The following is a 12,261-nucleotide window of genomic DNA, read 5'->3' as shown; positions in this document are numbered from 1 at the left end:
TACTGCAGGCCTGAGTATTTCACCACATTGCATCTTCTACCTGCCTGTTGCAGCATTCCAGTAACTGCCAAACATTCCTTGTCTTTCAGAATTTGCGTCAGGGTTTGAACATCTGAGCTGCTTGAACTGTGCTATTGATAAAGCAGTGGGGAAACAGAGCCCCAAGTGAGGCAAAGGCAAATTTCTCATTAAGAGTGAGTACAGTTGCTTTCAGTAATCTGCATTTGTGCCACACTGCCAGAGGATACAAATCAACCGTTAGGAAAAGGGGAACTTCTGGACTTCTGCTTTTCTTCAAGCTATTTTTGTGCTTATCCATCCCCATCTTGTTCCTGTGTTTCATCCTCCTGTGGCATCTTGTCAGCAGTGGATGTGGTGTGTTGTTTGGAATGGGAGCTCTTTGTTACTTACTGGTACAGTGCCAAGGATAAAGAGACACAACCCCTTAAGGGGTTTATAAGACTTTTGGTAATACAAATCCAGTATCCACTGCTGGTTCCTTGGTTGACTTGTTTTGACCCACTGTGTTGTCTAATGTGTGAAAGCATTGGCACTGGGTGATGCAGACTGCCACCACATTCCCGTGGGAAAAGGGAGTTGGTGCACTGTGGCTCTGAAGTGATCCCTCAGAGGCCTGCAAGACAGGCTTCTAGCTACTTCCTTGGAAATTGGGATCATGAACCCTGCAAACCATCCCTGTGGTGACTACATCTGATAAGTAGTCAGACTTTTCCACACTTCCGCCACTCCTGAAGGTTTCCTAACATTCCGTGGGCTACACTGTCTGTCCCAGAGAGGAACTCATAGCCCAACCTGGTAGCAACCAGCAAACTCCATGGCATTTCAAGGAACCACCTCTTCTGCACCTCGGGATGCCAATTATGTGGTCCCTAGAACACTGTGATCCCTGACCAGAGCAAGCTACTAAGAAATAACTGATCTGATTTAGAAATTTAAAAAAAAAAAAAAAAAAAGAAAAAAAAAAAAGGCAGTGAAGTACCAGGTTACAAAGTCTTACATACTGTGAGGAAAATCCACTTTTTCCCACTGTTTACAGAATATTTGCAGGATGGTGTCCCTTGAAAATATATTTAGCCTTTGTTTCTCAGATTTACCACGTCTTTCTTTCACGTGTATGATGTCCAGGTAGGATCCAGTGGGGCTCTGATATTTCTCTTCTATCTCAACTCTGCTGGTTTGGGGTTTGGAGAATGGTGCCACTTTAATCTTTCTGCCAAAGCTTTGCATAACATTTAAAGTACATTTTCCTCTTGGTGTGTATCACCTCATGTTTCTAGAGACCAGGTAGGGCTTCTTCTCTGATATTTAATGAATTATTTCAAAATGCCTAATAGAGTGAGATATTGCCAGTAGCTTCCTGAAAGAATTTTGCTTGTGTTTAATTGTATGCCTGAGATTTTTCACATGTGGGGGCAAAAACATCTATGGTGCAATACTGTAGCATGTTAACTTTGCCTTCTCTAATTCTCAGTATACGTTGTGTTTGTTGATTAAGTGTGATCTTGATGCTCAGGGTTGCTTGTTATCAGCTTTACACTGTAAGAGGCAGAAAGGAAAGTCGTACATATATGTGTTGATATTTTTAAAATATAGAACAATATTATCTGCAGATTGGTATATTGTTTATTTTTATAAACAACATAAAAATAAACAATATATTTTTTAAATAAATAGTATATTTAAAAATATTTTTATACAGTTTTAAAAAAATGTACCCCTTTGCAAGGCCTTCAGGTATTCTCTGCCTTCACTTCTTTCCTAACAGAGAGCAACCTATGCTTTAGTGGATCTGGTTAAGTAGTCAAAGGGTAGCAAGAGATGACAGAAACATTTGAGAAATGCAGAGCGTGGAGCAAGAATTAGCACAATAGCAAAAAAAATCATGAGACGAGCTATTATTGTTCCCCCTATTTGTTGGTTCCTGGTTTCCGTATGTTATTAATATTCCTCTGTATTTTGTTTGAGGAAGTAGTCAGAGGAAAGGTCACAATTGTTTTATGAAAGTGGGTGAATCATGTACTGATTCACTGTGTACAGGCAGTGAGTGCTCCATGTATTTGTGACTGTGCATTTCTCTATTAGTTTGCCATCTGTTCTGTGGAAACCTAAATTACTAGAATTGAAGAGGGCTGCAGATCACTTAAACAGAAATGGTATTGCAATATAACTTGATGGACTTGAAGAGGAAATGGCATAGTTCATTTAAATCACACAGTGCAAATTTAGGCTGCATCCTCCCACAAATATTTGAGATAAAAGTTAGATGAACAGGTATTTACTAGGCAGAAGTAGGATGCACAGTCATGCCCAGTGCTTTGGTCATGAGATGGAGAATGTGCTCACTTCAGACTTTTGTGATCATATGCAAGGGCTGCAGCTTAAATATGTCTTGCCTCCCCAGATTCTCACTAAAAAAACCCAGTTGTGCTTGGGGTCAGGGTCTCTGTGACAGATCATGTGAACCAGAACAGCAGTTCTGCTCTTGCTTTCCCATCACTGGCACTGGAGAAGGGAAAATTCCCACAACTGAGGTCGGACAAAGACAGAGAGGGAAAAATCACGTTGCAGACAAAAACTTGGGGAAAAATAATCACCAAAGATTGTGATCAGGATGATGGAAGAGTCTGGGTTAGTTTTGTTTGCTTTTTCTCTAAGATTGTCTGGGGGCACAGTTGACACATTTTTAAATGCCACATCTGCTCAGTCACCACCAAGTTATATAATGCAGCGGGATCGAGGCAGCCTCACGTGCTTCGCCACAGCCTGGTGGGTCACTTGACAGGATGAGGAACATGATATGATAATCAGGGAATCTTGTCTTTCTTTCCTTTTCCCCCCTCCCAACACAGACCATTTCATGCTTGTGGAAGGTGCTGTGCTGGCAGTTCTGGGAGGTGATGCATTGTCCCCTGAGCAGGCACGACATGCACATGGTTCCACTGCGCACTGATCCCGTGCATGCCATGACACTGCACCCCTCTCTCATCCTGATGGGACAGCAGCCTCATTCCTACGTGGAAAAACAACCTTTAGGGCTGAAAAAGCACATCAGGCCAGCTCAGGCGTTTGGCCTTTGTTACTACACCTTCTTGCCAAGACTGGAAAAACTTTAAAACTAGAGAATCCCCTGTAATTTCATCCAGAATGGACAAGAGTCTATCTTATCAGTACTGATGGAAATGTGAAGGGCCATCTGCTAGAGGTGGTACCTTTTACTTGAGTCAACAAGTATAATTCTGACAAATCATGTAGTACAGAGCTTTCAAACTGCCTAATACATCTGCAGATGCTGCTGTGATAAGGGCAGGGGGCTGCATGGGCATTAAGCAATCCATGGCTGGGTACTGCTGCATGGAGTGAAGTAAAGGGAGAAACAGTCCTGCTAGAAATGCAGGTGAGTCTGCTGTAAACTACTTGGAATTCCAATCCACATTTAGGATCCTATCTAGGAAAGTACTGCTGACCTTCTGTATAGGACTCAAGCAACTGAAAGCTAAGCAATTTCATTGATACATTTCTGGAGTGAGGCCTGAGTTTCTTCTAAATGACAAGTTTAATTACAGCTCCTCTGCTCTGACCTTTAGTTGGCTTTATGCAGGCATCCAGGCTTGCAAGTTGTACATTGTACAAAGGCAGTTCAAGTTTGGTTTTTTCTTACTACACCTACAAGTGGAATGCCAGTCTGATGCACTCAGAAATGAAAATAAACACTGAGCAGAGCAAGCAGAAGCATTGTGGGACATGAGGGCTCAGTATAACTTCATTTGTCTAGTGCCATCCTGAAGATTAAATTAAAAAAAAAAAAAAAAAGGCAGAAATAAGTCTAAATAAATGTACTTTCAACCCTTTTCTCTTCAGGTGATATAGGATTAATTTATGTGGTACTGAGCAAATTTTGTAAGTTTTTCAGTGCACATGTTTGAAATTACCTTACAACACATGTATTGTGTATTGCTTCATTCTAGCAGCCACTGTATTTTCTGCAGCTAAATGAAGGCTTTAAAACCTGATTTGGAACATGAACTGACAAAACTGCAAAGGGAGAGAATGTCTCTGTAAAATATCTGTGACTATTTACCTTCAAATGTGTAGGCATTATGCAATATAGGATCATAAATGTTTTATCTCCTCTTGATGGGCATGGAGCTTATATCTTCTTGAGATCAAAATGCACAACATGCAAGGAGGAAAACTAGAACTGCTGAGTCTCCTTAAGTTTTTTTGGTTTTTTTACAATTATTTATATAAAATCTCCTCTCCTATGAGCACATTAAGCTGTTTCATGTGTGACTGTATGCAAGAGGAAGGAGCAGTTTAGCTAAAGAGGTGTGTTGGTGTGTGCTTAAATATTCCATTTTTAACTAGTGAGGTGCTTGCCTGAAATCAGGAGGTTTTATTGATGCCCTTTATTTCTTGTAATTTTATGTTAAAGAAATGGTACCATGTTTTGAAAGATACTTAAGCATGTCATCAGTTCTGGGAAAACTTAGCAGAGGTTACTTGAATATTTAAACTAATTGTACTAATGAGCAATATTAAGTCATCTTGGGGAAGGGAAGCACGTATGCAGAAGGAGCTGGGTTTGGGAACTTAAACAGAAAAACCACAGAGTAAGTAGGAAGCTTATCTTGGGTAAGAGTAAAGAAAAGCTGAGCAAGAGGTCTCAGGGCAGCATCCTGCTTTACCCACTGGGGGCACGTTCAGTTGTCTCATTTGTTTGATTCTTGCACAGCTGGGAAAGATTTTACCCTGTAAAAGGGCTTGTTAGTTTTTATCTTGAAAGTAGACCTGATGAATACATTGGAAGGGAAAAAAAACCCCAAAGAGTAAAGTCAGTTGTTGTTTCTGCCTTCTCTGTGTGGGAGGTTTCTCACCCTTCAGCTGGAGTGCAAGTACTCAAGAAGGCTGAGTACCTGGAGCTGGCACAGCTGAGAGGCTGAAACTGGTGTGAAGCACAGCCTGGAAACAGTGTTAGACGCCTCCTGAGAACAGTCTGGCACTGAGGAAAGTTCCTGTGCTTTCAGCAGCAGAGCTGCTACAGAAGAGTCTCACTCCTTCCCTGGCTGCTCCCTCCCATTCCTCCTCTGTGGCAAAGGCTGATCCAGCAACCTTTGCTGTGAGTGATGGGGTGAAAAGTCCAGTGAGCAAGGTTGAAGGGGAATGCTTTGAAATTGAAAATTAATGCCAGTTATTAAAACTAACAGTTAAAACTAATTATAATTTGTGAACTTAATTAAAGCAGCATTATTTTGGAGTTAAATTCTATACCAGTATCTTTTAACTGGAAAAACCACCTGAGTTTTGGCAAGGCACTCAGGTTAAGATGTTAAGAGCTGAGTAGTTTGACTGGTGCCAAAGTTAAAAGTGCTTCCTCAGTGATTAATGATCAGTCTCAGCCTCCACGAGTATGTGGTTTCACAAGCCCTTCTTTCTCACAGCAGTGTGATCTGCATGTCACTCATTCCTGCCTGCTGCCACCATCACCTACATATTCACTTGTGCCAGTGTAACAGCTGATGTGACTGCACAGTGAGTTAGATTGGGAAGCTAATTAATTCTTTCTTAAAAACTTTTTTTTTTTTGTGGGGAGGAGAAAGGGTAGGAGAGGTTAATTTTCCTTGATACAGTTCAACAGTTGTCCTGGCACAGGTAAGGTTGTGGTGTAAGGTGAGAGTAAATTGAGGGGACCAAGTTGTTAGAGCTGCACTGTTACTGAGGAGTTTTGGTGCAGAGCAGCAGGAAAGAGGATGTAACCAACTCTTCTGGGAATTTCTGGGTTACATGTGGTTATTTGGCTCAGAGCTCAGAGTGTCTGTGGATGCCCATTCAGATCCCTTTTTTCTGTAGCAGACTGAACAGGAATCCCCTTGCTTCTAAATTCTGAAAGAGCAGGCTGTGCTAGAATGGAATGGATGTGAGTTTATTCATTGGTAGAGAGAAAAAAAACCCTAACCAACCTGAATTTTTCTGTATGATACTGTTGATCTTGGATGCAGTCATCTCATGTCCTTTCCTCCACTGTGCCCTGGGTATTGCTGCCACAGGAGATGGTGCAAGTGGCCTGTAGTGCTTGCACAGGTGTGTCCCTTCCATGCACTGGCCTCAAATCTGCCTTTGTTTGTGCTGTAAATCAGCCCTCCTGGACTGTCTTCTTCACTGCACAGCCTGTGTACTCCTTGCCTGGGTATCCCATGACTTCCCCTGAACTTTATTTCCGTCTGGTACAGATGTTCCTTGCCTTCCTTTTTCCAGGTGTAGTATAGTATGATTTTACTCTTTATCCAGTGCTTTCTACTTAGAGTTCTTGCAACTAAGTGTGCACCTCCTCTTTTCTTACACAGAAAAATAGCTATAGGTAGCAATGGAATACAATCACAGCCTCCTCTCCATCAGGGTGTGGAATAGTTAAATAGCTGTCCTGGCTTCAGGCCACTGCTCAAGTAGCCTGCATTTTAACCATTCCTTTTGGCAACTTGATTTGCTTGTTTTTGTGTTTATATATCATGTTCCTGTGGTATGTGTTTTTTTTTTTTTCTATAGATTATTTGTGCCATTAAATAAAGTTAATGAGAGACAACCAAATCCTGCTGTATGTCTGCAGGCACCTTGCATTGCATATCTGAGACCACACTTGCCCATGTCGCTTTTATTTTTTCAGTCCCAAGTTCTTCCTGTGCTGTTACTGCCTGAGCACACAGTGCTGTCCTTATGGATACCTGCTCAACCCCTGTGAAGCTCCCTTCACCTGGAATCCAAGGAAACAGGCTCATCTCAGAGTCAGAAATCAAGAGCAACCTGCATGTTCAGTGACATGATTCAGAAAACTTAGGTGGGATCAGGGTTGTGTTGTATGACACAATGAGAAGCTAATGATATTAAAGGATAAAGAACAATAATTATCCCCTGCTGTTTGCTGTAGTAATTTTATTGTAAAAACTCATTTGTCCCTTCGGTTCTGTGTATGATCTGTTAACTGGTCAACTGTCAGAAGCCTTTTCCCAGATTTTGTTCAGTTCTCAGGTAGGCAGTTTTCCTGTCTAAGTTAAAACGATTTTGCCTGAGAAGAGGAGCAGGAGAGAACACTTTAGTCTGTGCCATATAGCAGTGTTAAGAGCCTCTAAGACTTCTGTGTAAGCCCCAGGGTGACAAAGCAGCAAAGCCGCCCCGCCAGCTCTGCCTGGCACTCACACCCAGCGTTATCTTGGCTGTGGTTTTTGTGGATGCGCCTGCCCGTATCCCAGTAAATCAGCGATGTGCCGCGCTTTTCTGCTCCTCTCTTGACTTCAGGAAGCCCTTTATCTGGAGGTTGCCAGGTTTCCTGAGCTGGGCTGCATGCCCGAGTCTCCTGGCCGGCAGGGAAGCGCTTCCCGGAGTTGTGTTGTGCCGCCTTCTCGTGGTCACCGCTCCTCTTGCAGCCTTCGCTCCAAGGCAGGACCTGCCCGCGGCTGCTCAGCCCCAACGCCGGCCCTGGAGGGCAGCGCTGCTCTCCTGGCTCCCGAAAGGTTGCCTGTTGGAGTCCAGGACATCCCTTTGGATGACCTGGGACCCGAAAAAAAAAAAAAAAAAAAATATTGAGCCCTATACAGAAGAGTGTAGAGCCAGTCCAAAGAGGTTAGAAACCTTAGCACAGAGCCCCAAAAAGACACTGAGTTTGATCTTAGCCCATAAGAGAAACTTCCAGCATTAGGAGAAGAATTGCAAATCGCCAAAAAGTGAAAATAGTCGTTCAGCACAGTAGAAAATGCAAAATTTAGTAGTTTTAAGATTCTTAGAATAGAAGTAAATGGAGGACAAAATGGTGAAATTTGAGTGGTACCTCGTGTCCCTCTCCTTCTTCCTTGTCCTCCATCTTCTAAAGTAGTGGTAATATAAAGTAGTTAGAGTAGATTGGGTCAAAGCAGAAGTGACCCTCTTAGTGTAAGCACTAGGCATTGGTACAAAATAGTAAATAACCTACACGTAATTATCTGTATAAATTTAAGGTGATGTCCCATCAGTGAGCAGTCCCCTCGTGTCCCAGCCGCTGTCCAAACTTCAGCTGGGAGCAAAGAAAAACTCTGTGATATCAAATAATAAACAACTCAAGAAACCAGAAAACAAAGCCTTGAAGACTCCTCTTCTGTGTACCAACGCGACTCAAAGCTTTTAAAAAGGAAAAACTTTAAACAACCTAAATCTCAAGTCAAAAAACCAACCCAAGAGTTGCCTGAAAGTAACAAAAACATTTAGGTAGAAAGTCTAGAGGAGAACCGCGAAGATGCTCAGAGGGCTGGAGCACCTTTCCTGTGAGGACAGGCTGGGAGGGATGTGGTTGTTCAGCCTGGAGAAGGGTCCAGGGAAACCTCACTGTGCCCTCCGGTGCTTAAAGGGAGCCTATAAAAAACAAGGAGAGTGACTTTTTACTGAGGAAGATAGTGATAGGGCAAGGATGAACAATTTCATACTGAAAGAGGAAGGACTTCGATTAGGTATTAGTATGAAATTCTTTAGTGAAGCACTGGAACAGATTGTCCAGAGAAACTGTGGCTGCTCCATCCCTGTAGTTTTCAAGGCCAGGTTGGATGGGGCTCTGAGCAGCCTGGGATAGTGGGTGGCATCCCTGCCTGTGACAGGGGGTTTGGCATTACATGATCTGTAAGGTTCCATCCCAAACCATTCCGTGATTCTATGATAAATTCTTAACAGAGGAACTTTGTAACAAAGCTGATTTGAACTGTGATACTGGAATTTTGCTGACACAATTCAGTTTCAGGTTTAGTTTTAAGGTCTAGTTGGCTGTCTCAGCAATCATTTTGTTGTTCCTTCAACTCAAATGGAGGAAAATTTGTTGGAGAGGTACAAAACATTAGGTCAAGAAATCGGAGTTATTGCTCCATTTCAGCTGTAAAGTGTTGATGAAACTTTGGATGTAGCTTTTTTCCTACCATTTTCTGTATGGAGGATGAAGTGACAGTAACAGCTCCTTTATCACAGTGTTTGGGGGTTGACTGAAAAAAGGTCCTCAGTGCAAAGAATATGTGGTGTAAAAGCCAGTAATACATTTCCCAATAGAACAGGACCCAAGTTCTTTCAGAGGATCTTGTCTCAGGGGTTGTATTTTTAAATGCTTGTACAAAATCAGGGTGACCTCATGCCAAATATAGATCACCATTTTAAGCTGTTTTTCAGTAAATTCTTGCTGCAAAGCAGAAGAAAACTAAGGAAAAATATTTACTTTTCATGTAGGCATGTTAGAATATGTTCTTCAATATGTTTAGACCTAAATGATTAAATAATTGATTAAAGATTTAAATAATTGATTTAAGATTTGAAATTAAAAAAAATCTTTTGCAATAACTAGAAAGTAATAATAATTCCATTACTGTCTGGTATCTATCCAGCTGTAGTGATGTACAGGTGAAAATTCTACCAATTCTCCTGATAATTAATAACTCTTCTAATAGAAAAAAATTTGCATGTTTTTTTTTTTGCACTCCTCCAAAGGAACAAGTATAGAAATAAAGAAATTCATAAGAAATGAATATTGTCTCCAGCCAGTGTCACTTTTTTTCTGCAATGGAGCAGTAATCCATTTTACTTTATATCTCCAGAGTATGGCAATTAGGGAAGGACTTAAATAGGGAAGATTTTCATGAATACAGATGGATGAAGAGGTGTCTCTGGTTTTGTCTCTCAGAGGCCACTGTTCAGGACTCAGCAGATGGACTCAGCTTTAGATCATTTGAGTGTAACAACTCAATTTGGGCAGCAAATTTAGCACTGATCAAAGCTAATTCGAGGGGTGGTAGATTTATGATAAATGGGCTGGAGCTCAGAGTGTTGCAGAGTGTTGCAAAGTGTTGCTGTTAAAAGCATCCATGATGGATTTGCTGTGGAAGACATGGCAGGAATGCAATGTCTGTGACTGCTCAGACAAACCACATCCTTTTGTGCCTGTGCCTGTAGCAAACAGCTCTTTGTAGGGCTGTGATAGCTCCCTGACATCCAGGGGTTGAGTCACTGAAGAGTTCCTTAGGCTTCAGTACACATGTGGTTCCTCACTCGTGTGGTTGTGATTTCCCACCCTTAGGGGTAAGGAACAGCCCAAGATTTGTAGATGCTCGTGGGCAAAAGGAGCTATGAAAGCCAGAGAGTCTGCAAACAACCAGAAGGTTTTATCAGTGATTTGCACACTTGGCATGGAAATTCCTGTGTTGGTCCCTGACCTACTATATAAGCACATGGTATGGGTTTGGGAGGAAGGGGCAGGGTAAAAGGGAAGAGAGAAAGGAACGGATTAATTAAAGAGAGAAAAAGAGACAGAAAGAGATCACCAGTCCTGGTTCCAGCATTGACTCCTGTCTGTTATTATTTAGTAATAATTATTGGGTATGTAATTTTTTTCATAAGTAGCATATCCTGATAATTTGGGCTTATTCCATTGTATTATCTATTTTTACCCAATTGATTGATGCACTTTTCTCTTTAAAAGGTCTTTAAACACATCCCTTAACTGTATTCCTAAATCTTCATCCTGCATTGTCAATGAAGTCAGCAACTGCTTGCCTCTAATTCTTCTCTAAATATGGAAGACCTAACCCATTTCCTACTCTTTTCATATTTATCTTTAAAATTGGTAAGGGTCAAGCCTTTAAAAAAAATAATTACTTAACATGTAGCAGTGAAAAAGTTGATTTTTCCAAATAAATTACTTCTAAATCAATACTGCTAATATTTACTTTAAAATATTAACCCTGTGTTTCTCTTCTTTTTCTTCATCTTGTCTTCAGATTTTTGGGTTTATAAGCCCTTTTGTGGTGATTTATATATCCAAATAAGCTATATTTTTATGTACAAGAAATAGTTCAGATATAGCAGGATGGACATTGAATTTTTAATGATAAATACTATAGATATTACTAATTTCTAATAGTAAAATTAATAATCTGATTCTCCTTGCTCTTACATGAAGATCAAACCACTTAATACTAGGGTTTACAACTGATTCTCTGGAATTTTTATCAGTGTTAACTGGGAGCTCTATTTACAATGCAGATAAAAAATAAGTAGTACAAATAGAGTTAAAGTTAAAGAAAATATTTGAATAGAAGATAGTAGATGCGAAAAATACGTCTGAATAGTAAAGCATGGAATGAGATCCTGGGTTGACACAGAACATCATAGCTTCATGGAAGGTAATAGACCTATCCCAATTCATATGTAGAGTTCAGAAACAAAATAATGAAGTTAAGTCTCAGAGAAAAAGGGAGAACCTTGGGTGGACTTTGAAAACGCAGTGAGGAAGTCTGTTGGTTGTATGAAAAATGCACAGCAGATATTAAAGCAGTTCTTCAGCCAGTGGAAGGTGGTTTTTTTTGTTTTTTGGGTTTTTTGGGGGGTTTTTTTGTTTGTTTGTTTGTTTGTTTGTTTGTTTGTTTGTTTTTTCCTGTATGTCGGGTAGATGGCTCATAAATGTTTTCTTATACACTCAAGGTCATGTACTGGCTAAGAAGGCAGCTGAGTTCGTCCTCAGTTCTGTTTAAAAATGCACTTAAATGGAGCAGCCGCTGGATGTCTCTCTTGCCCAGCGTTCATGGACCAGGACCGGCCTCTCAGAGTGACCAGCCTGCATCTGGGAAAGATAAATGGGTGAGTGTGGGAGGCAGCTGCTCACTGCTGCCCAGCTGACGGGGGTGATGTGACACAACTCTCAACACAAGAGATTGTGAGGTATCAGCAAGATCAACACATGAGAAATACATTTTTCTTCCATTACAAGAGCACTATTTTCCCCTCCCCGTTCTTCTCAGTTGTGCTCTGTTCCAGTGTATTAAACCTGTTGCCAAGATCTGAAGATTATTTGAAAAAGTAAGTTAAAATTTGTAATGCCTTTCTCAATAGTTGCCATATGTAAGCAAGTTAGGCTGGATAGAAGAAATGCACCAGGTAAATGTTCTTTTTTCCTGCCAGGGGTTTCTGGCCCAGAGCAGTTAAGCTGAGAGCAACTTTATATAAACAAGAACTAGATTTTCCTTTCCTGGAAGAGTCTGCGCTCTCTGCTTTCTCTGTTCTGAAACAGAATTGAGAGAGACGTGCATTCAGAATTCCCAATGAAATCCTGCTCTGAAAAAGTAGACACTAGGAGAGAATTTTGGTTATCTGTGTGAATCAAGGATGCAGGACCAAGTCTTTGTCTTGCTCAGTTGCTGTGTTGGAAAGGCAGTGGAAATCTTTCTGTAGACACATTTTTCAGCTCTTGTT

At 41.0% G+C, this 12,261-nt stretch overlaps 1 long non-coding RNA gene across 1 annotated transcript in view; it reads left to right on the top strand.

The window, feature by feature from the left end:
* Positions 1–12,261, top strand: part of LOC310906817 — a 53,512-nt gene that overhangs the window by 30,333 nt on the left and 10,918 nt on the right. Inside the window, exons 2-3 of the long non-coding RNA XR_014589483.1 lie at positions 90–194; positions 11,494–11,649. This is a non-coding gene — a long non-coding RNA (uncharacterized lncRNA). The remainder of the gene's footprint in view (positions 1–89; positions 195–11,493; positions 11,650–12,261) is intronic.

The sequence above is a fragment of the Zosterops lateralis genome (assembly GCF_965231275.1).
Source record: "Zosterops lateralis genome assembly, chromosome: 3".
In the NCBI taxonomy this organism is placed as follows: domain Eukaryota; kingdom Metazoa; phylum Chordata; class Aves; order Passeriformes; family Zosteropidae; genus Zosterops; species Zosterops lateralis.
The sequence above is the reverse complement of the archived record's forward strand: the minus strand, read 5'-3'. Positions and strand labels throughout refer to the sequence as shown.